The sequence below is a fragment of the Pan paniscus genome, chromosome X (genome assembly GCF_029289425.2).
Source record: "Pan paniscus chromosome X, NHGRI_mPanPan1-v2.0_pri, whole genome shotgun sequence".
Classification (NCBI taxonomy): domain Eukaryota; kingdom Metazoa; phylum Chordata; class Mammalia; order Primates; family Hominidae; genus Pan; species Pan paniscus.
Window position 1 is genome coordinate 43,764,921 of NC_073272.2, and position 25,434 is coordinate 43,790,354.

General features: G+C 38.0%; 1 non-coding gene across 1 annotated transcript; it reads right to left on the reverse strand.

Annotated features, from left to right (window-relative positions):
- Positions 1–24,996: 24,996 nt before the first annotated feature.
- Positions 24,997–25,102, reverse strand: LOC112438549 (U6 spliceosomal RNA). The gene has a single exon (XR_003026961.1). It is a non-coding gene; the product is annotated as a U6 spliceosomal RNA (small nuclear RNA).
- Positions 25,103–25,434: the final 332 nt, after the last annotated feature.

Here is a 25,434-nt window from a genome sequence, read left to right on the forward strand (position 1 = left end):
CACCTGGGGATTATAATTCAAAATAAGATTTAGGTGGGGATACAGAGCAAAACCGTATCATATGGTTTGATTTGTATCAGTCTCCAAATAGTCGTGAAGTTCTCTTTGACAGGTGGACAACTGAGGTGGGCTGTCTAATTTAACTGAAAATTAACATTGGCAGCTGTTCCTGCTAAAAAGATAATCTGTCTTTCAAATTGAGTAGAGCAATGCTGACACCTTTCCAGCTTCTTACCCATACTTGTGGACAAATGACAGTTTCCCTCCTGCAAACACTAAACTCAGAGACATGCCGGGCCCTTTGTTCTAGGTCATGTCAAATGGGATCCACAGCTGCCCTCTATACTAACAGCCTCTGATAGCAGTCCTTGCCTCTGTTTAACCCTGTTTTCACCATGGTACTCACTGAATGAGATGGATCAACACTGGCCTCTTACTTAGTCTTAATACCATCGAAAATCCTTCTGAAAATCTTCACTCCCAATGTAAAAAATTCTATTCACTCATGTTTGGAGTGCATGAATTCACTTATATTTTTGGATTTTGGGAATTTTGGAAAATACCTTGGATAGTTTCCCTGAAAGCAGACACTGCGATGGAGATTTGCATGCAGGAGGTTTTTTGAGGGGGTGTGAGTGATGAGGGAATCAGCATTAGGTAGAGGGAGATGCTGGGCTACAGTGTAGTTGTAACAGTGGCCTCAGTGATGCCACTGGCAGCTCTGCAGTTAGGCTGGCCCCTCAGAGACGTCTCACATTAAGGAAAATGGGACAAACTAAAGGAAGCTGGATCCCTGTGTTGACTAGTGATTGCTTGAGTGTTGTCCCCAGGAAAGGTGAGTAGCTTTGGATGGGACTGTTCTTTTCAGTAGAGAACAAGACTTAAAGAGGCACTCAGCTGTGAGCCATCAGCAGCCAATGCTCCCAGCAGCTAGGAGAACATGTGCCTTGTCCTGTAGAGAGATCTGGGTGGTGCACTGAAGGCCATTACAATCCCAGAAAGCACAGTAATGCCAAGAACCATTTCCCTTACACCTTTTTACCCAGAATAAACTCTGGTGACATTTTGACACATTTGAGTCCTGTCTTTCATCTGTGTATATATTTAAAGATTACTCAAGTAATATATGAGTATAATCTCCTAAGAATTAGAACATTACAAATAAAGTTCCTTGGACTACCTCCTCTATCCTTGTTCCATCCCTGTAGCTCTGGCAGAACCAAAGCTAGCATATGGAAAGTGAGGCACTTGCCTCAGGTGCAAAATTTAAGAAGTACCAAAACATTCAAGAATCAAGATACATGGTATCTGGGGAGGTCATTATGTTAATTGAAATAAGGCAGGCACAGAAAGACAGATATTGCATGTTCTCACTCATATGTGGGAACCAAAAAAAGTGGATCTCATGCAGATAGAGAGTAGATGGGTGGTTACCAGAGGTGGGGGTGGGGGGATGAAAAGAAATTGATTAATAAGTGCAAATACACAGTTTCACAGAAGGAATAAGACCTAGCGTTCAAAAGATCAGTGGGGTGTCTATATACAGTTTACAATAATTTATTGTACATTTCAAAATAGCTAGAAGAGAATGATTTGAATGTTTCTGGCATCAGGAAAGGATGAATTTTTAAGGTGATGAATATCCCAAGTACACTGATTTGATCTTTACAATTTATATGAATGTATTAAGTTATCACATGTACCCTGAAGGTATGTACATCTACTATGCATCAATAAAAAATAAAAAAGATACATAGTATTTAATATAATACTTTAAAAAATCAAAATTGGTGCAAAAAAGTCCTCAATGAACAAAATATCAAAATATTAAATACAGGATTAGCAACTGTGCAGTGTCGAGTCACACTGGAGCTTGAGGCAAAATGAAAAATTAGCCATAGTGATAATATCTTTATTTAACATTTTGATATTTTGTCATAAATTTTTTCATTAATTTTGATTTTAGAAATAATAATGCATTAACATATTATCTATGTTGATAACTGAATATTTTGGCACCCTGTTAACTTTTGTGCCCAAGCTGAGTGCCTCACTTGTCTCACCCTGGTCCCAAGCAGAGATGTTGCTGCTCAGGGCATATACTTCTGACCATTTCCAAGCTTCTTTGCATAGATGTACACATAGTCATCAGAATCCTGTTGACTTTATTTCTAAGACAGATTTCCCAGTCCTTCTACATCTCTGCATCCCATCACTACCATCTCAGACCAAGTCACCATCTTCTCTCACTGGAGATGTTTGCATTAGCCTCCTAACATTTAAATTGTAATGAAATTCAAATTAATGAGTTTCTGTTATCTAAGTCATTGCCATACCCACACACCCAACATTGTCTAGAACTTCTCCTATGTTATCTTCTAATAGTTTTATAGTTTTGCATTTTGTATCTAGGTCTATGGTCTATTTTCAGTTAACTTTTTTTTTTTTTTTTTTTTTTTTTTGAGACGGAGTCTCGCTCTGTCGCCCAGGCTGGAGTGCAGTGGCGCGATCTCGGCTCACTGCAAGCTCCGCCTCCCGGGTTCACGCCATTCTCCTGCCTCAGCCTCCCGAGTAGCTGGGACTACAGGCGCCCGCTACCACGCCCGGCTAATTTTTTGTATTTTTAGTAGAGACGGGGTTTCACTGTGTTAGCCAGGATGGTCTCGATCTCCTGACCTCGTGATCCGCCCGCCTCGGCCTCCCAAAGTGCTGGGATTACAGGCGTGAGCCACCGCGCCCGGCCCAGTTAACTTTTGTGAATCTATTTAAAAAGCACTGTTCTCCTAACTTTTTTACTCAACCATGAATTTTTGAGATCTTGCTCTCTCCCCCAACCCCCTGTGGATATATATGTATAGTTTCACACATGTCACCACTCTATTGTTTTCTATCACATGTATATATCACTTTCTACTGACGTGGTATATTCAGTGATAGGCATTCAGATTTTTTCCTTTTTTTGATAGTACAAGCAATGCCGCATCCTCGTCTACATCTTCTTGTCCATGTGTACAGGTGTTTCTCTAAGAGAGATGCATGGAAGTGAAACTGCTGCTGCAGAGTGGATGTGCATTTTCAGTTTCAGTAGATCCTGGCAGAGTACTGTCCACAAGCAGAGGATGAGAGTGTCTGTCTCCCCCACAACCCAGTCAACATTTGATGTTGTCTAACTTTGCTAATCTTAAGGTTGAAAAAAATGGTATCTCATAAAAATTATTTTCCCCTAATTATCAGTGAGGATGAACATATTTTTACATGTGTATTGATTTTTAAAATATTTTATCTGCTGTTAAATGATCATTTTCTATCTTTTGGCAGTTTTTTTCTATTGGGATGTTTTTCTTCTTCTGTTGAATTTGAAGGAGTTCTTTATACTGCTTATCAATATTTGACTGTTATATTTATTGCAAATACTTTTCCCCAGTCTCTTTGTTGTCTTTTAAAGTTGTTTATGGTATGTTTTGCCATACACAAGTTTCCAATTCACCTGTAGGCAAATACGTTGATTTTATTCCCCTTATTGTTTCTGTTGTTTTTTTTTTTGTTTTTTGAGACAAAGTCTCGCTCTTGTCCCCCAGGCTGGAGTGCGATAGCACAATCTTGGCTCACTGCAACCTCACCTCCCGTGTTCAAGCGATTCTCCTGCCTCAGCCCCCCGAGTAGCTGGGATTACAGGCGCCTGCCTCCTGGCTAGTTTTGGTATTTTTAGTAGAGACAGGGTTTCACCATGTTGGCCAGGCTGGTCTCGAACTCCTGACCTCAGGTGATCCACCTGCCTCGGCCTCCCAAAGTGCTGGGATTACAGGCGTGAGCCACTGCACCCTGCCTGTTTCTGTTTTTTAGGTCTTGCATAAGAGAACTTTTCTTACCTCTAGATTACAAAGTTATCACTCTATATTTCCTTATAATAATTTTAACTATATATTTGCTTGTTTATTGATTTGTAGGTCTTTTGTTGACTTGGAATCTATATTTCTGTATGATGTGAAGAATATAATTTTATTTTTTTAATTAATGAATTTCTAATTATTTGCTTATACTCTACACGTCAACTTGTTTCTGTATCGAGTTTATCTTTGTGGGCTGTATCTTGGTGGGTATGAGGGGATAAGCATGGTATCTACAGAGTGTGATCTATTCCTTTCTGCAAACTATAAATACTTAGATTCTTAGTAGTCACTGGCTAATGAAAAGGATTCTACATCACTAAATGGTCAGGATGGGACCATCCACTGTATCAGTGCAGGCTACCCAATGCCAGACAAATGTCCCTAGATCTAGATTGGAGAAAATATTCCTCAAAGTTCCTTAAGGAAGACAATGTAGTGTATTGTCTTTGCAATCACACAGAGCTGGGTTTGAATCTCAGCTCTGCCATTTTCATCTGTGTGGCCCAGGGCAAGTTTGCTCATCTCTAAGACTCAGTTTCCTTATCCCTAAAAAGGAAATAATAATTCTTATTTTGTGGGTTCGTTGTGAAAATCTTGAGACAATACAAAGTACTTGGCACATGTTTAGTGTTCAATCATGTTAACCATTGTTACTTCTGGTTATGATAATGACTTCTGCAAAGATGTGACTATTTGGGGCGTGGGGTGCACAGAGGAGGAGTAAAAATTGAGAAATGGCAACCATTCTTGAAGAGTTGAGGTGGGAGAGATGTGAGGTTGTTGGTATCCCCAGAAAAGCCCAGGAGAGACATTGGAGCCAGCACCAAAACTGTTTAGTACTTGTCCTAGGCCAGCAGAAAAGCCCCCAGGGATCTCTATTCTTGCCTTGTTAAACAAAACCATGAGTCATCACCTTGGGAAAGAGTGTGGAAACCCAGAGAAGCAATGTTTGAACAGATGGTCTATTGTTTGAGAGCAAATAAACTAGGGATATCTTCAGACAGGAGTAGAACAAGTTATCACATGGCAATGACTTAATAGGTTCCAATAGAAAGCTGGCTAGGGCCAAAGCTGGAGTAACAAAAAGGAACTGAAAGGGATGCCGAAGCAGAGCATACCTGGAGAATCATTGAATTATATTATAATATATTATAATATAATTCAAAGATTATAACTATAACATGGTTATAACGTTATAACTATATAGTTATAATATTATAAGCCTCATTGGTTGGCACTGGGAAGCCCTGCACCATTCTCAAGGTAGGGCACAGTCGTTCTCATCTTGCTGGGGAGCTTGGGCTAAAGCAATTCAGATGTGGTAGATGAAGACAAAGAGGAAGAAATGGGTTCTGAAGAACATGGTCACAGAGCAAGCCTTGGTGACCTGTTGGGAGCAGAGCTGTATAGACCCTTTGTACTCAAAGCAGAGTCCGTAAACCAGTAGCATAGGCCTCATCTGGAAGCTTATTAGAAATATAGACCCTTGGGTTCCACCCCAGACCCACTGAATTAGAATCTGTATTTTATCAAATCCCCAGGTGATTTGAATACATTCAAAAGTTTGGAGAAGTGCACATCTAGGCCTGGGATAAAATAGGCTCAAGTGGAAGGAGGATTTCCTGGAAGATTTGTTTATTCACTTCTCAAAGTCAAATTTTTCAGCATAAAACATTTTTTAACCCAAGGATTTCAAATAATACTATTCCAAACATGTTCCATCTACTACTTGGGTCAGGTAAAAAATACTTTATTTTGGCATAATTATTAATACCCAAATAATAAAACCATTTTCTTACTTTAGATAAGATAGAAATACTACTTCAATTTTTCCACAGGGCAAAAGGCTTATCAGTATTAACAAGTACTATCCTGTCTTTAATTCTTTGCTTTGTCTCCAATGAGAATCATGCTTAATTATTGAACTGCTGAGTAAGAAAAAACAATGCCTATTAGATATTAACTGAGATAATTAAATCTACTCAATTGAAGAATTTTGCTCAACTGGGATCACCTCAAACATTAAACAGCCTTTAGCGTTTTCTCTTCAACTTGGTGATTCCAGGAGAAAGTGCCTGGGTAAAAATTCATTTTGTTCCAGTTGTCACACTTTTGAGTAAAATCAAAACATTACTTAGCTCATTACCTTCTAAGAAAGCATTTTCAAAGTGTAGTCCCTGGACCAGCTTTATCAGTATCACCTGGGAACTTGTCAGAGATGCACATTCTCTGGCACCACCGAAGACATACTGAACCAGAGTCTCTGGGGGTGGGGCTCAGCAATCTATATGTTTAACAAACCTTCCAGGTGATTCTCATTCATGCTAAAGTTTGAGAATCAGTGTTCTAAGTCATGTGGTCCAGGAGATAAAAAGTCAAGTGCATAAACAATGGAAAGAATGTGGAAGTTGATCCGGAAGCTGTGGATTCCAGTCCCACCTGTGAAACTTTGTTGTGTGACTTTGCATAAAGCATCACGCTACTCTGGGCTTCAATTTCCTCATTTTTAAAATGGAAGAGTTGGAATCGATGATACTCAAGGTTCCTTAAGTTTCTGATAGATTAGATGTGGCTATTGGAACAGAGTGAGTTTTCACTCAGGCACTTTCTCCTGGAATTACCAAAATAAAAAGAAAAATCTAGGAAGATCTTTAATGTTAAGTAAAATGTAGATTTTGAGGTGATCCCAACTGAGAAAATTTATTTTGAGTAAATTTAATGATTTCCCATTCATGTATCAGATGTCTGTTAGTGATAGATAATATTGCTAGTTATCTATCATATGGATATGTTTCGCTACACGTTAAGCATGATACTTGATTCCTTGTATGGTAAACACTTATAAATTCTAACTTAAGAGAACTTATTTTCCTTTTGGAAATATTTCCACTTTTACCTTGGAATTATACTACATATATCCCCATGTGGTTGAGCTAGCTGTCACAGTGTCAATGTAGTCCAGCCCATTTAATTTTTTTAGCACTTGGTTACGTGGTTTTCTTGCACATGAGTGATTAGAAGTACCTAACTCTATGGTGATACTAGCTGTCAACAAGAAGAGCCTGCATTCTGGTATCAGAAAAAAGAGTGATGTCCTGCTGCACCAGCTTCCTTGCTGTCCCTTGTGTTCCTTCCCTAAGCAGGCTTCCATCTTAGAACCTGTGCATTTGCCGTCCCATCCTCCTGGGAAACAGGTCGACACAGGTGTCATTGTGCCTAATTAAAACTGGCATTTGAAGATTGCTCACTAGAAGAGTTTTATTTACATGTATGGTCTGATTATCTTGAAGTAGCAAGCAAAGCCATGAAGTTATTATTTGTGCACAACCTTCTTATGTTAACAGACACTCTCTGTATAGAAGTCAAAATGCAGAAATAGATCAAATATAGAATTAAAGTGAAGGCTACATCTTTCTACTATTAAACTCAATAATGGTGATTTAGTTTTAGCAAAGCAACATAATCCATCATATTAAATTAATGCTGATCATCTGAATTTATTGGCTCTGTAATTTTGTTTGCATTTAATTTATTAATTAGTTGTATAGTTGCATAAAGAGTGATAAGCATGAGGAGTTTATTTTTAGTGTGTGACTATTTAAGTAATATTATGACAGAAATAATGAGATGACACTGGAGTCTGCAAGCATAAGTCAAATTGGAAAAATACATTTTAGGTGATTACGTGATGATTGTCACAATAAAATTCTTCATAAGAGAGAAAACAAGGGGGAAAGTGTGAGAGGCTTAAGTATTTCAGGCCAAAGTTAAAAAACAAGAAAAGCCTTGGCAGTACATTCTGCCAGTAATAAAGAGAATTACAGGAAAAAAAAACAACAACAAAAAACTGGTGAAACTGAAAAAAAAATATGCTTCTTGGCTAAGGAATTGTTAAACATTTAGAGCCAGGAAAGAAGTTTATATTAATTTTCCAGACACTTTCTACTTTCCATTCCTCCATTCCATTAGACACGCCCCGAAAAGAAAAAAAAACAGAGACCTGAAGACGAAATTAAATAGCATGGAAAATATTGAGAGACTTTTTCCCCTAAAATATGGCTAGATGTTTTCTTGCCTTTTTCGTGTTGTAGGAAGTGGTTCTCATAAAGGGACATTTGAAAAGTTGGTGCCATTGTATCTGGTGACTGTGAGACAAAACAAAAACACAAACACAAAGCACCTCTAAACTTAGTCTTCATTTAAAAAGGGAGACTTGGAAGGAATTTTGAAAGCTTCCAAAGTTTTCTCATGATTTTACTCCCCTCAAATCTCTGACAGAATGAACAAGCTTTCTAAAACACAGTTAAAATCATTGAACAGTTAGTTAAATTAGCTGTTTGGCATTATGGAGAAAGAAATCGCAGTAGGCAGGATTCTAAGATTCCCGCCCTACCTGGTGTACCTGTACTTTCTCCCAGTCATTCCTCAAACACTAACCTAGGTGACACTGTGAAGGGATTTTGCAGATGCCATTAAAGTCCCAAATCGTCTGACTTTAGGATTATCTGGATAGGCTTTGCCTAATCATGTGAACCCTTTAGAAGCAGAGAGTTTTCTTCCACTGGTCACAGAAAATAATCTTAGAGAGACACTTTGGCTGGCCCAGAAGAAAGCAAACACCCTAGTGAATAGCCTTTGGGCAGCTTCTGGAAGCTGAGAGTAGTCCCTAGTTAACAATAGGACAATGGGGACCTCAGTCTGACAATCACAAGGAACTGAATTCTGCCAACTACCAGTGAACCTGGAAGAGGGCTCCAATCCTTAGAAAAGAACCACAGCCCTGGCTGTGACCCTTTGATGTCAGCCCAGTGAGAATGCTGAGCAGAGAATCCAGGCACTCTGTGCCCAGACTAACACACAACTGTGACATAATAAATGTGTGTTGTTTTAAGTCAGTAAGTTTGTAGTAATTTATATAGCAATAGAAAACAAATACAGAAATACAGAAATTTCTCTTTTCAACCAATTGTAATCATATAGAAACTGTCAATGTTGCCTGTTGGAACAAGGAAGGGTAGGACTAAAAATGGCTATTTCTATTTATTCCATGGCCTTAAATTTAATTAAGTTAGGACTATGTCCTAAAAGTCTTCAGAGTGTCAACGAGTACAGAATAAATAATCAAAACCCAACAGCAGCAAGGGAAACACAAGATGTAACATGGGGTGTTGAGTTCTTTCCACTCCAGCCATGGACACCCAGCTGTGAGTCTTGACTTAGTCTTGAGGAACCTGTGATATGACATATAGAATTACAGGTATATGCTCATTTCACAACGCCCCCAGGGATAAAGCTCATTACATAATAGGAAGTCAGTTTTAAATGACAAAAACTTTGATAAATCAACACTATAAACTCTGCATACAAGGCAGACACTGGGCACCATGAAGGCAAAATTGTCGGCATATTCTCCTTGGTGGCAAAAAATACCTCTGAGCAAGTAAAAGTCGAAGGGTGTCTCTTCTCTTGCAGATTTATTCAGGCTGTCTACACCAGGGGCTGGCAAACTTTTTCTGGAAAGGACCAGATTTGAGGCTTTGCAGGCTGTTATAGTCTCTGTTGCAACCACTCAACTCTGCTGCTATGGTGTGAAATCAGCCATAGACAATATGCAAATGAATAAGCACAGCTATATTCCAATGAAACTTTATTTACTAACATAGGTGGAGGGCTGAATTTGGTTCAAGGGCTGTGGTTTGCTAACCCTGATCCAGACAGATGAGGAGGGCCTGAATTGGTGGTGGCACCTGGGGGAATAGAAAGGAGAGTACAAATCTGAGAAGCATTGTGGAAACTGAGCTCACAGGACCTGACAACTAATGGGCTTTGAGGGGAAAGAGAAGATTGAGATGACTTCTTGGCTTCAGACTTTCTAGTCTTGGAGGACAGTGGCACCATTATCTGAGTTGGAAACAAAGGTGGAAGAGATGGTGTGTGTGTGTGTGTGTGTGCGTACGCACATGCGTTGGGAGGGTTGTGGGGAAAATGAATTGAGTGTTGAAGTAATGAATTTGAGATGTCTTCAGAATATTTATGTGGAAAGGTTTAGGAGGCAATTTTCTAATTGTCTAGAGACAGAGAGAGAGAGAGAGATTTGTTGGGCAACTTGGGAGTTATCTCCATGCAGATCATATGTCTTGAAGTCATGGGTGTAGGTGAACTCATACATAGAAGGCTTGTAGAATGTGAGCTAATATATAGAAAAGTGCTCTTTAAACTCTGAGGCATTATACAAATGTAAAATATTCCTATTATTAAATGTGACAAACAGAAGCATAAAAGGCAGTAACAACCGTTTTATGTCTCAGAATCCCTACTAGTTCCCAATTATTGCATTTTCATCCTGAGACGGCCTTTGAACAACTCTTTTTTCCTCCCTCTGTGTACATCCTGAGATTATAATGCATTAAACATCATTCATGTGATGGCATAATGCTTTTTTTCTTCCCCCAACACATACTCTCAAATCTCTTTTGGTAGACACATTTCTAAGAAAGCTGAGACAAAGACAGAGATGCCACTTTGATATTAGGGTCCAATGCTTGGAGTTTTATTTACATGAGGAATGAGGCAGCAGGTTTAAGGGTATCAATGTTTAATCACTTAGATAGGACAAGAGAAACAGAATATAGGGGTGGAGTAGACCTAAGAGAAATTATCAAGTTAGAATTTAGGTAACCTGAACCCTTGAATAGTCTTTTCCATGGGGAATTGCTCTTTTCCCTAATTTCAAGGAGAGCAGTGCTCTCTCTTAAGCAGGCTTGACCTGAATTTCCAGGTGTTTTAGTTATCTATTTCTGCTGAACAAAAGATTCCCAAACATAGTAGCTTAAAACAACAACCATGTTGTTATATTTCATGATTTTGTGGATATGAAATTTGGGTACAGCTTGGCTACATGATTCTTCTGTTCCTTGTAGTGTCAACGTAGGTCACTTGCTAGTATTCATCTGGTGGATGAACAGGCCTGATAGGTCTGAGATGGCTTCATTCACATGTTGTCTTAGTCTGTTCAGGCTACTATAACAAAATACCATTAACTGGGTGGCTTAGAAACTACAGAAATGTATTGTTCTTAGTTCTTGAGCCTGGGAAGTCCAAGATCAAGGTGCTGGCAGATTTGGTGTCTGGTGAGGCCTAACTCTATTGTTTACTGATGGCACCTTCTCTCTGTGTCCTCACATGGTGGAAGGGGCTAGCTATTTTTTCTGGGGTCTCCTTTATAACGGCACCAATCCCACTCATGCAGGCAGATCCTTCATGGCCTGATAACCTCCCAGAGGCCCTACTTTCTAATACTATCACATTGGGTATTAGGTTTCCATGCATCAATTTTGGGGAGGACACAAATATTCAGACCGTAACACATGTCCAGCACCTTGATCAAATGGCTGGAAGACTGGGCTCACCTGAGACTGGAGAATAGAGTACCTATACATGGCCTCCCCAACATGGTGGCCTCAAGATAGTCAGATTTTGTATGTAGTAGCTCAAGGTCTAGGAGCAAGTGATCCAGAAAACAAAGTACATGTTGCAAGGGCTTGTATGACCCAGCCTTGAAGCTGCATTGTGTTACTTCTGCTATATTCTATTGGTCGAAGTGGTCATGAATCTGCCTAGACTCAAGGGGAATGAGTGGTCATAAACCATAGCTATTTATGGGAGGAGTGTCAAATAATTTATGGCTATGTTTTATGACCACCACAGAAGCCGTCTGGCAGAAGGACATGCCTCCTTGATGACAGCTCAGATGATACAACTGCTAGGAAGCCCTGTCCTAGCATTTCTTGGAGTGATGGAGACTGTGACATTCTACATGGGTTATAAATTGATGGGATGGGTTCTCTTACCCAGAAAGAGCAGCTCCTGAGACCAGAACTTGGAGGCAGGTAGTTTCTTTAGGGAAGTGATCCCAGGGAAAATAAGTGGAGAACTGGAAAGAGTGAAACAGGGAAGGAAGGAGAGCCACTCCAAGGATGCATTGTTGAGTTGGTCACTGCTGTGGGCTACCGGGGCTTATACCAGTTGAGAGCATCTGAGGAGCTATGTGATTGTACCTCTGAATTGCCTTTCTGGGGAACAAAAGATAAACTCACCAATTCTTCTCCCCCATTGGTCAGGGGCTTCCCCATGGGAGGCTGGCTTCCTCTTACTTCCAGCTCTACCATGCATGAGTCATTTTATTATTTTATTTTTGATTTAGGGGGTATGTGTGCAGGTTTGTTACATGTGTATATTGTGTGATGCTGAGGGCTTCTAATGATGCCATCGCCCAAGTAGTGAACGTAGTGCCCAATAAGTGGTTTTTCAACCATTGCACTTTTCTCTCTTTCCTCCCTTTGGAATCATCAGTGTTTATTTTTCTCATCTTTGTGTCCACATGTACCCAAAGTTTAGCTCCCACTTATAAGTGAGAGCAGCCATGCATGAGTCTTGAGGATAGCCCATACTGTAGCATCAGAAGGATTCTGGGTCAGAGAGCCAGACACACAGTGAGTTAAACTGAGATGCTGTCAAGTTACATGTGCATAAAGCAGGTAGCCATGGCAATGGATAAGGTAAAAGGTGGGCTGGGAGTATGTGAGATGGTCACAGAGGTATCTGATATGCATGCACATACATTTGAACTTCCCAACTAAGTCGAGGATACAGGCTTTGAAGCAAGGAGGTTATGCAACATAAACAGATGCAATCTAGCTTGTTTCTGTTTTTTCCCTTCTCCTGGATTTTCTACTGGGCTTGTGGCTACCAGAGATACTCTCCCCATGTGGGTCCTACCTGAGTTGGGAAAATAGCCAAATTCTTTTTATAAAACTCTCCTTTTCTCCCCAAGATTCATGTGAGCATTCTGGAAGTACTTACGTTAATAATCACCGTACTTCTAATTAGGAAAAGCTTTGCAAAGATCAGACTTTCCTGGTTTGTGAAGAGGAGAAATCACAGTCAACGACCAGTCCAGGTGTCCCCAAACCATGTCCCTGCCCCCAGCTCTCTAGTGAACAGGAAAACCCATTCGTCACAGTGCAGAATAATAACCATTCTCCACTTTTTAGTCCCTAAAGGGGAGTTGACACCGAGAGTGGCTGGTGATGTTTATTATTTTATCTGCTTACTGGTATCAGAGGACATACCAGTGGCTGGAAATGAAAGGAGTGAGGAGATCAGTGTAGTCCCAGAGGCCAATTTCAAGGCTCCTGGTGAGGGAGACAATAAGCTCACCCCATTCTAAGTGAGCCTACATGTGAAATCCATATTTTTATATAATAGAAGGATGGTTCGTCTCTTTACAAAAGGCATCTGCAGGGGACTAATCTGCCTATTGAGCTCCCCTGGGCCTTTTATTTGTGGTTTCATTTATTGAAAGCAAAGGCCTGTCTGGCATGCTGCAACGGTTCTCAAAATGATTCCAGAGTGTGGATATGTTGTTTCAATGAAAGCTTTTATGAAAGTTCAATATGAGACTCAGAGAGAAAAGGGCTGCTCAGTTTCACTTTCGGGTTAGGGGCCTGTAATTGTAGATTCTTCTCTCTCTCTTCATCCCTCACCTTTCTTGACCCTTAAGGGACAGCAACATACTTTGTATAGCTCCTAAAATCACAGTTTGGAGGTCTCTGGGATGCAGTACAAGTTAGGAACGGGTCCTGCTGCAAGTGAGAAAAATCTGACAACAGTGGCTTAAAGAAGCAGGGAGTTATTTTTCTTTGCTTATCAAGAAATCTGGAAGTGGGCAACTGCTTTCTTTTCAGCAACCTATGCCCTTTCTCTATTTCTGCTATACTTAGTCTATTGACTTGTTGTCTTACGGTTGCAAAATAACTGCAGCATCCCTAGGGGTGACACCTGAGTTCAAGGCAAAAAGAAAGTTGAAAGGAAGTATTTTTTTTTTTCTCTTCTGAGGTTCTGTATTTTTCTTGGGCAGGAGGGGAAATTACACATTACCAGAAGACTGTCCTTTAGATCTCATGAGACAGAAATAAGTCACAGGCCCATGGCAGACCAATACAGGCCAAAGGATATGAGAAGATCACTTAGTCCAATAACGATTTATCCCCTGTGGCTGGCAGAGGGGCTCTTCTTTTCTCAAATCACAGATTTTCCACCTGTGGGTTTTGTTTTTTGTTTTTTGTTTTTAACAAATCAGGATTTTATGAGCAGGGAAGTAGGAGATGGGGAAGGATAGAGGGATGGGCAATTGGATAGGCAACAAACTGTGTATGGCAGAGCCAATGAGCCAGAAAACCTGATTATGAATTCTAACTTGGCCACTTACTGTGAAACACTGGACAAGCCACTTGACGTGGCCTGGCTGCAGTGACTTTATGTATAAATTGAGAAAAGTGGAGGACAACAAGAGTGCCAAGTTTCCTTCTCGTGCCAATATTCAATGATTCTGTGCAATTTTAATAACTTCCTGAATGTTCATGGCTAAACCGAAACTGGTTTATAATTGAAACAGATGCCCTAATGGTGCTGTTCTGTTTCCAAGAACTGGCTGCTTGCACTTTCATGCAGTAAATTATGCACTGCAGATTTCAAAGAAATTCTACCTCCCCACTTTTTTTTACCTTTGAAGAAAAAATCAGCTCTCCATTTCCTCCTCTTCCCACATAGTTAAATTCTGTATTTGAATAGTACAGCTTTCTTCCATCTAATTCTTATTTAGCTTTTCTTAATAAAACAAGAAAAAAATAACCTTGCTGTTTGGCATAAAGCTCCTTCTAAGTAACAGGAAATTATTATTAGCCCTCTGATTGATTGTCCAATATTAAATGAAAGTAGTTGTCTTTTAAAATATACAATTGCAATTAGTGTTTGGCTGTATGGTGTATACAGTCTTCACCAATTGCTAACACAGGTAAAAAGTGAGGGTTCCAATCAGGTGATGTACCTGTGGTTAGCACATTGTCTGGCTTTTGCTAATTACTCAGTAAATGTTTTTTGAATCAGTGAATTATGATAAGACGTAAATGAGCCAGAGTAGGCTAGGGCAGAATTAATTCCTCAGAGTTAGATTCTCATAGTTTTAATATCCCTGATGTCATTAAGGAGGGCATTGGAAAAGACCTTGTTTAAGATATTTGATTGATAGCTTATATTATTTGTACATTAGTGGATGTACAAAAGGATGTCAGAAATAGTGCGGCATGCCAGTTCATTCATTGACTATTAATTGAGTGCCCTCTTGCTGCCAAGCACTCTTCTAGGTAGTGCCATACTCCAGTGAACAAGAGAGACAATGGTTCCTGTTTCCCTGGAGCTTGCACTGCAATGGAGGACACAGACAATAAACAAGTATGCAAAAAGTATTTCAAATAAGTTCTACGAAGAAAATGAAATGGGGTAATGTGACAGTGAGTGGGTGGACAGAGAGCATTAGCTAGGGCAGTCATAGAAAGCTTCTCTGAGGCTACTTTTATGACACTTGAGCTGAGACCATAAGGGAGCTAGTCATGTGACAGTCTGGTAGAATAGTGTTCTAGGCAGATAGAACAGTAAGTACAAATGCCCTTAAGTGGAAATAAGCATGGTGCATTTGAAGACAAATAAGAAAGCCAGTGTGGTGCAAGTTCAATGAACAAGTATGGGGCAGTAGGAGGAGATTAGTTAGGAGAGGTGACCTGTGTAGAACCTTATAGAACAAGGACATCATTATTCTAACTGCAATGGAAATGTATTTCAGATTTTAAGCTGAGGGAGGACATGATCTGCTTTAAATTTTTATAAGATCTTCCATTTGCTGGGTGGAGAATGGATTGGAAGGGGTAAAAGCAGAAACAAGGATACCAGTTTGAGGATCACTGCAGTAGTTCCAGTGCAAGAAGAAGAGGCCATCTGAGCAGAGAGATGGGGAAAACTGGTTGAATTTGAGACGTATTTTGAAAGCAGGGGGATAGGACTTGCTAATGAATCATGTATGGGGGCTAGTGAGGGAGGGAAATCCAGAGGGAGAGCCTCTGGATTTTAGGCCAAAGTGACTGGGAGGGAGGAGGTGACTGTTTTCTGACAATGGGAAGGTGGGGGTGGGTGACGGGGAGAAGCAGTTGGGGTGGAAATGGTGGCCAAAGTCAGAAGTTCTGATTTGGGAATATTAAATCTGAGCTACTTTGCAGACATCTGCACCTCAAAGGTCTTTGAAGCAGAGGCTTCATAAAGGAGTCTTCTTAGGAATGCAGTGGTTAAAGACAGAGGAAAAAGGAGTAATCCTTTCCAACTCCTCAACAGCAGAATCTCAACAATGCTGTGTCTCTTGCAACCTCTCTTCTTAAGGAGACAGAGATAACTCTTCCAATGTAATCTCCCAGATCAAGAAAATAATTGAGAACACATATGCTTAAAACCTTTAATATGGACCTCCCTAATCCCCTCTTCACCTTTTTGATCAGCCCAAGTAGTTACATCAGCAGAAAATCTTAGCGAATAGAGATAACTCTGTAGAGAAATGAATTGTGGGGAAGTCTGCTAGGATTACTAAGATTAATGAAAAAGAACAGAACGGTCCCCAGATAAGCACAAGATAAAATGCCAGAATGATGCAAGGGAAAATAATCATCCAGGGTTATGTTTTCATTTTAATAAAGTGGAAATACGTAGGCAGAAAATCATTTAAAAGTTTTTCACTTGGTGAAGCTGTTCAAATAGAAGCTACACCCTTTTAATTATAAATTGAACAGAAAGCATTTCTGGTGTCTCTGAATCTGGGATCTGAGTTTTATGTTGTTGATGTGGTAGGAGATGTGAGTGGCAGAGTTGGCCAGCTTTGAGCTCTCATAAGCCCCTATAAGTTGTCTTAAGGTGGTATTAAGCAAAGTGAATTTGAGAATAAAGTCTACCTATGATACTCTGGTCATAGGAAAACATGAGATTTTCTTAGAACCTCTTAGTCTTTTGGTGTGTTGCTAAGAATTCTGTTGCTGTACACTTCGTTTAAGACAAATAGATTGCTTCTCTCTTTTCTTGCCCTCCTCATGGCTAAATTCTCGCTTAGTGCACCCTTGAGTAGGGGCTATCCACTGGGTGACTTGCTCAGGCTTTTAGCTCTCTCTTCGTCCTTTCTCTGGCAGGTGAAGGGCTGCAGTGTAGGCAGATATTCAGACTGGCAGGTGCTTGACTTTGATGCACATACCTAAAGAGGTCTTGAAAGTTTTTGCAGAGTCACCTCAATGTGACTATACAGGTTTTTCTGTGTAATAGTGTTTTTAAAATTATGTTAGTGATACTGACCAAGATATTTGACCATTACTTTTAAGGGCAAAAATGCAATTACTTTTGCACCAACCTAATATTAAAAAGTAAAATAAGACGAATAGAATAAAAATGTTTTGCATAGTAAACGTTAAGTATTGTTTTGTGAAACTCCATTTACAGATATACTTGTATGTCCTGGGTCATGATGTATTAAAGAAAATAAGCTTGAGGAACACGGCAATAGAGAGTAGGGGCTGAGAATTCAGTCTCGGCAGGTAGAAGGCTCAGAGGGAAGAATCTCAGCTCCAGTAATTACCAGACGCATGATTGCGGGTGAGTTTCATAACCTCTTCAGGTCTCAGATTCCTCATCTGTAGAGTGAGGGTAAGGATGAATCCTGTGTCATAGGGTTGTGTTTGTTGAGAGGGTTGAAGCCTTGACTACAATGCTGGATGCACAATGTGTCCAGTAAATGGCAACTATTATAATTATTTGTGAAAACTGTGTATTCATCTGTTGTGGGTGTGTAGGGCAGGAGAGTTGTGATTAAAATGAGTCATATGGGCCTGTTTCCAGTGTGGAACATAGGTGTGGTCTCACTGAGTCCTCCTTAAACTCTAATATTTACTACTGGTCTCATGTCTGGAAGGACATCTGATACTTTATTTCAAAACACTTGTTTGAAAACCAAGACTCCCTCAATAGGCACATAATTCTTAGGATGTTCCGAATAGTGTAAATTGTAATTTGCTCTCTCTTCTCCTTTTGGAAAAGTATAAGATTGGGAGTAGCGGATGCAGCAATGGGATATGGTTGCACCCTCCTCAAAGCCTCCTGGGATGGGAGGCACAAGACTGTGCTCCTCTTGTTCTCCGTGGGGTCTCTTCATTTGTTGAAGTCAGGCTTCTGTCTCCAGGGATTAATTTCTTTCCTTTGGGCTGTGCTTTTGGTAAACTCATCCACACTGCTGTTCTGGTGGCTTAATATGATTAATAGTAATTTATTTAGGGGTAGCCTTTTTATTATCATAGTTTCATTTAATTTTTTAAACAGCTTTATTAAGGCATAATTTGTATGCCATACAAGTTTTTTAAGTGTACAATTTTAAGTGTACAATTCAATGATTCTTAGTGAGTTTTTGAAGTTGAGCAACTGTCACCACAATCCAGTTTTAGAACACTTCCATCACCTCAAAAGAGAAATCCCTCATGCTTATTTCCAACTCTTTATTTTACCCCCAGCCTCAGGCAATGACTAATCTACTATCTATTTTTGCAGATTTGCCTTTCCTAGACATTTCATACAAATGGAATCACACAATATGCAGTCTTTTGGGTTTGGCTTCTTTCACTTAGCATAATGTTTTTGAAGTTCATCTATATTCTAGCATATATTAGTACTTAATTCTTTTTGACTGCCTGACAATATGCTACTGTATGGATTTACATTTGTTTCTTCATTCCTAGTTCATAGATATTTGATTGTTTCTACCTTTTGGCTATTATGAATAATGATGCTGTGAACACCCATATACAAGGCTTCATGTGGACATAAGGTTTTATTTCTCTTGGGTAGATAACTAGGAATGGAGTTGATGGGTTGTCTGCTAAAATTACGTTCAAATTTTGAGGAAATCACCAAATTGTTTTCTGAAGTAGTTCGACCACTTTACATTCTCACCATCAAAGTATGAGGGTTTTAGTTTCTGTATATCCTTGCCAATGCTTAGTATTTCCTGTCTTTTTGATAATAGCAATTCTAGTGGGAGTGAAGTGGTGGTTCATTGTGGTTATGATTTGAATTTCACTAATAAACAATGAGTTTGAGCATCTTTTCATGTATTTATTATCCATTTAGGTATTTTCTTTGGTGAAGCATCTATTCAAATCTTTAGCCAAAATTTTAACAGGGTTGTTTGTCTTTTTACTGTTGAATTGGAAGAGTTCTTTATATATTTATTAGATATATTATTTGCAAATATTTGTCTTCATTATTTGGCTCGTCTTTAAATTTTCTTAAAGTTGCTTTTTGAAGAGCAAAGTTTTTAAATTTTGGTAAAGTTCGATTTATTAAGTATTTTTAAATGGATTTTGCTTTTGACATGGTATCTAAAAACTCTGCCTGACTCAAGGTCACAAAGGTTTTCTTAGGAAAGTTTTACACTTTTAGCTTTTAAATTTAGACTTACAATGCGCTGAGTTATTTTCTTTTTGTGAATAATGTGAGAAAAGTGTTTAAATTTAACTTTTTGCATGTGCCATTTGTTAAAAATTGTCTCTGCTGTTTGTTGAAAAGATTGTTGTTTCTGTCTCATATTGCATTGACACCTTTGTAAACAATCAATTAACCATAAATGTAAGGGTTTATTTCTAGAATCTCAATTCTGTTCCATTGATCTATATGTCTATCCTTATGCTAGTACCGCATTGTCTTCATTACTGTAGCTTTATAGTAAGTTTTGAAGTCAGGAAGTACAAGTCCTCTGACTTTGTTCTTGTTTTTCAAAATTATTTTGACTATTCTAGGACCTTTGCATTTCCATATGAATTTTAGGATAACCCCTCAGTTTCTGTAAAAATGGCAGCTAGGACTTTGATAGGAATTGCATTGAATTTATAGACCAATTTGGGGAAAATTGCCATCATAATAATATTGAATCTTCCAATCTGTGAAAATAAAATCTCTTAGCATTTATTCATATTTTCTTTAATTTCTTGGCACAATATTTTATAGTTTTCAGTGCACAAGCAATAGACTTCTTTCATTACACTCATTTCTGAGTATTTTACTCTTTTAGATGCTATTATGAATAGAACTGTTTCTTAATTTCGTTTTCCAATAATTTATAATAAGTACCTAGAAATACAATTGATTTTTTTGTCTATTGCTCTTATATCATACAATTTTGTTGATCTTGTTTATTAGTGCTAATAGTTTTTCAGTGGATATTTTGGGACTTTCCATACACAAGATCATGTCATCTGTGAATAGAAAATGAAATCGTTGAAAATGGAGTAGGGAACTCCAGAAGTCCACCTCTTCATAAAAGCAATGAAAAAAGTGGCAAAAACTGTCAGAATCAACTTTTTCAGAAGTTTGAAAATTAACCAAAAGCTTGCAACAACTCAGAGAGTGCTTATTCACGAAAAATGGCTGATTATTGGCAAGAACAGAGCTTTGTAGCATTTTAAATCACCCTGGTTTTATCTACCACTCCCCAGCTTAGTTATAGCCTTGAAAATAATATCCTGCATTCCAACACCAGTACTAGATGGGGCAGAAGGACCTGATTTGCAAAGAATTGCCTTTAGTTGATCTGTCTGGTGGCCCTCTGGAATACCTGGTCAAAAGATATATCTTTATCTTGCCTAGCTCCAAACTCACCCAGTCCTAAACTCACTACCGGGGGGCATATTTGTTGAAATATTTACAGGTAAATATTTTATTTATTGCTGCCTGCGGCAATGGATAATGGTTGAGACAAACAATAGACTAACCAAAAATCTTGGTAAGAAAGTCTGAGATGTGTAGGGGAATAAGGGCTTTGAAAATTTCCAACATATTTCTGGGAAGGCAGAAGGCTGCATGCAAGTTCGAGGCTGTGTGCATGCTCAGAAAAAACCTGAGAAGGCCTTAAGCTCACCTCTCTGGTCAACCTCGAGGCTCTGCACAAACCAGAAGTAAAGACCAAGGTAGTATTGTAGACTGCCTGTCTGAATGTTGAAGACATGCATCAGCATGCACAGAGAACGCCTCTGCAAACAGTGGGAGAATTTTTGGTTCCAGGCATTTAAGGAAATCTCTGTTCAATTGTTGGCTAATCACCAGGCTGACCAAACAGAGTCCTCAGTGACCAAACATAAGAAAGAGTATAGACTTTACAGAATTATATCAGTAAATTATATCAGTAAAGTTGTTAGAAAAACAACAACAAGCAGTAACATCAACAAGCTCTGGGGATGAGGGAATATCTGATTTCCAGATTTGCCATATTATGATGTTCAAAATACCCAGCTTTCAACAAAAATTTATGAGGCAAGCAAAGAAACAAGAAAATATGGCCCATACAGAGCAGAAAAAAATGACAATCAACAGAAACTGTCCCCGAGGAACACCAGATGTTGGACTTTGTAGATGAAAACTTTAAAATAGGTATTTGAACATTTTAAATACATCCAAAGAGCTAATGGAAACCATGTCTAAAAAGTGAAAGTAGGAGAACAATGTATCACCATATAAAGAATAAGAATATAAAGACAGAAATTACAGGCACACCTCATTTGATTGCACTTCACTTTATTGTGCTTTGCAGATACAGCATTTTTTACAAATGGAAGGTTTTTGGCAACCCTGCATTGAGCAAGTCTATCGGCACCATTTTTCCAACAGCATGTACTCACTTTGTGTCTCTCTGCCAGCATTTTTAGAGCAATAAAGTATTTTTAAATTAAGTTATGTGCATTTTTTAGACATAATGCTATTGCACACAATGGACTACAGTATAGTGTAAACATAACTTTTATATGCACCAGGAAACCAAAAATTCATGTGACTTGCTTTATCATGACATTTGCTTTATTATGATGATCTAGAACTAAACCTGCAATATCTCTGAGGTATGCTTTTATAAAAAAGAACCAAACAAAAATTCTGGAGTTGAAAAGTAAAATAACTGAAATGAAAAATTCAATAATGGGGCTCAACAGCAGATTCGAGCTGGCAGAAGAAAAAATGAGAAAGCTTGAAGACAGGTCAGTTGTGATTATTCAGTCTGAGGAACAGAAAGAAAAAGAATGAATAAGAATGAACAGAGTCTCAGTGACCTGTGTACTAACATACACATAATGGGAGTCCAAAAGGAGAGGAGAGAAAGAAAGGGGAAGAAAGAATATTTGAAGAAATAATGAAAAACATAAATCTACACATCCAAGAAGCTCCACGAACTCCAAGTAGGATAAACTCAGTAAACTGGGAATAGAGATAGTTTTACTTCTTTCTTTCAAACCTGGATATCTCTTTTTGTTTGTTTCTTGCTTGATTCCACTAGCTAGGACTTCCATTACGATGTTAGATGGAACTGATTAGAGTGAACATCCTTGCCTTATTCCTAGTCTTAGAAAGAAAACATTCAGTCTTTCACCATTAAGTATGATTTTATCTACAGATTTTTCATAGATGATAGTCTGTTGAGAGTTTTTATAATGAATGGATATTAGATATTGTCAAATACTTTTTCTGAATTTGTTGAGATAATCATGTGTTTTTTGTCCTTCATCTTATTTATGTAATATATTACATTAATTTTCAGATGTTAAATTAACCTTGCATTCCGGGGATTAAAAGAATCTCTTGTTATGATGTTTAATATTTTTCCAAGGTTTCTGGTACTTTAGCTTACTTAAATTTTATTAAAATTTTTGCATCTATATTCATGAAGTATATTTGTCTGTTGTGCTCCTTTCATGTCATGTTTTTATCTGGCATTGGTATCAGGGTAATATTGGTCTCAGAAAATTAATTGGGAAGAGTTTCCTCCTCCCCTATTTTCTGGAAGAATTTATGAAAGATTGATTTAACTTCTATAAATGTTTGATTGAATTCACCAGTAAAGCCATCTTAGCCTAGGCTTTTCTTTGTGGGAAGATTTAAAATTACTAATTCAATTTCTCGTTATAGGTCTAGTCATGTTTTTTATTTCTTCTTGCATTAGTTCAGGTGATGTGTATCTTTCTAGGAATATGCCCATTTCATTTAAAGTGTTGAATTTTCTGCTATATGGTTGTTCATAGTATTCTCATTTAATCCTTTTAATTTCTATAAGGTCAATAGTGATGTCTCCTCTTTCATGTTTGAATTTGGTGATTTATGTCTTCTCCTTTTTTTCTTGTTCAGTTTATCTAAATTTTTGTCAATTTTGTTGATTGTTGCAAAGAACCAATTTTTGGTATCATTGACTCTGTCTATTGTTTTTCTGTTGTCTATTTCATTGATTTTCACTGTGATCTTTATTATTTCTTCTTTTTGCTTGCTTTGTGTTTAGGTTTCTTTTCTTTTTTTACTTATTAAGGTAAAAGTTTAGGCGATTCATTGGAGATCTTTCTTTTTTTTAAATATAAGCATTTGAAGATATAAAGGTTTTTCTAAACACTGTTTTCTCTCTATGTCATAAAGTTTGATATATTGTGATTCTGTTTTCCTTCAGTTCCTTTCTAATTTCCCTTGCATTTTTTTCTATAACCCATTGGTTATTTAGAAGTATGTTGTTTAATTTCCAAGTATTTATTGACTTCACAAATTTCCTTTTATTGATTTATAATTTGATTCCAATGTGGTTGGAGGACATATTTTGTATTGTTTTAATCCTTTTATGCTTATTAAGTGTTATTTTGTAGCCAAGTGTCTTAATCCATTCTCTGTTGTGACAACAGAATACCTGAGACTGGATAATTTATTAAGAAATGAGGTTTATTTGACTTATAGTTCTGGAGGCTGGGAAGTTCAAGATGGGTGGCTGCATCTGGTTGGCTTCCAGTGAGGGCTGTGTGCTGCATCATAACATGGTGGAGAAGCAGAAGGGGAAGCAGCATGTGCAAAGAAACCAAACACGAGAGGCAGCCTTACTTTATAATAACCTACTGTCATGGTAACTAATACAGTCCCATGAGAGTGAGAACTCACTCCCATGAGAAAGGCATTAACCCCTCTTAGTGACCTACTCATTTCTTAAAGGTGCCAGCTCCCAACATCACCACACTGAGGACCAAGCCTCAACATGAGTTTTGGTGGGGACAAACAATATTCAAACCATGGCACCTGGCATATGGTCTATCCTCAAGAATATTCCTTGTGCACTTCAAAAGAATGTATATTTTGCTATTGTTGGGTGGGGTGTACTATAGATATCAGTTAGGTCCAGTTGGTTAATAATGTTGTTCAATTCTTCCATGTCTCTGCTGATTTTATGTCTAGTTGTTTTATCCATTCTATAGAGTGGACTATAGAAGTCTTCAACTGTTACTGTGAAATTTTTAATTTCTTACTTCAATTCTGTAAGTTTCTGCTTCATGTATTTTGGAGCTCTGTTGTCAGGCATGTGTATATTTTGTAATTGTTATATCTTCCTGATTAACTAACGCTTTATGATTATAAAATGTTCTTCTTTGTCTGTAGCAATATTTTTTATCTTAATTTTGTCTGTTACTAGTACAGTGACTTTATTTCTCTCATAGTTGCTATTTGCATAATATAATTTTTGTATTTTTACTTTCAACTTTTACTATTTGTGTCTTTGAATCTATGTGTGTCTCTTGTAGACAGCATATAGTTGGGTTTTGTTTTATATCCAGTATAACTGTGTCTGCCTTTTAATTTGAATGTTTAATCCTTTTACATTTTTAATTAAAATTTTTATTGAGATAAGTGTATATTCATGTATAGTACTAAGAAATGACCCAGAACAGTCCCTGGTACATTCTGCCTAGTCTTCTCCAACAACAGTAACATTTTGCAAAACTATAGTATAATATTACAATTTAGATATTGGTGGTGGTATAATCCATAGCTCTTATTTCTATTTCCCCAGCTTCGTTTGTAATCATGTGTGTGTGTGTGTGTGTGTGTGTGTGTGTGTGTCTGTGGGTGAGGGGGTTTATTAAGTTCTATGTAATGTTATCACCTGTGTAGGACAGTGTATCCACCACCACAGTCAAGGTACTGAGCAGTTCCAACACCACAAGTATCCCTCATGTTTCCCTTTCATAATTATACCCATATCCCTGCCACCCCCACCCCTGCCACATCCCTAATCCATGGAAACCAGTAATCTGACCTCTACTTCTAAAATTTTGTCATTTCAAAAATGTTATATAAATAGGACTATGCATTATGTAACCCTTTGGGATTAGCCATTTTTTAAACTCAAAAGTATGTGGAACACTTCGTGAATTTGCATGTCATTCTTGCACGAAGCCATGCTAATCTTTTTTGTATCATTGATATTTTAGTGTATGTGCTGCTGAAGTGAGCACAATCATTTGATTTTTAATGTAGTTATTGATATATTTGTATTTAATCTCATATTTTCAATATGTTTTATATTTGTCTTTTATATTTGTCTCATGCCCTTTTGTTCCTCTATTCCTTCTTTCCTGCTGTTTTTGTCCTAAATACTTTTTCTCAGTGTGCTATTTAAATTCCTTTTTCAATTGTTTTTAATTATATTTTTGGGAATAATTTTATTAGTGGTTCTTCTGGGGGAATTACAGTATGTTTCTAAACTAAAAACAATGTATTTCAGGTAATACTAACTTAATTCCAGTGAAATACAGAAATTTTGCTTCAATATAGTTCTATCCCTCCT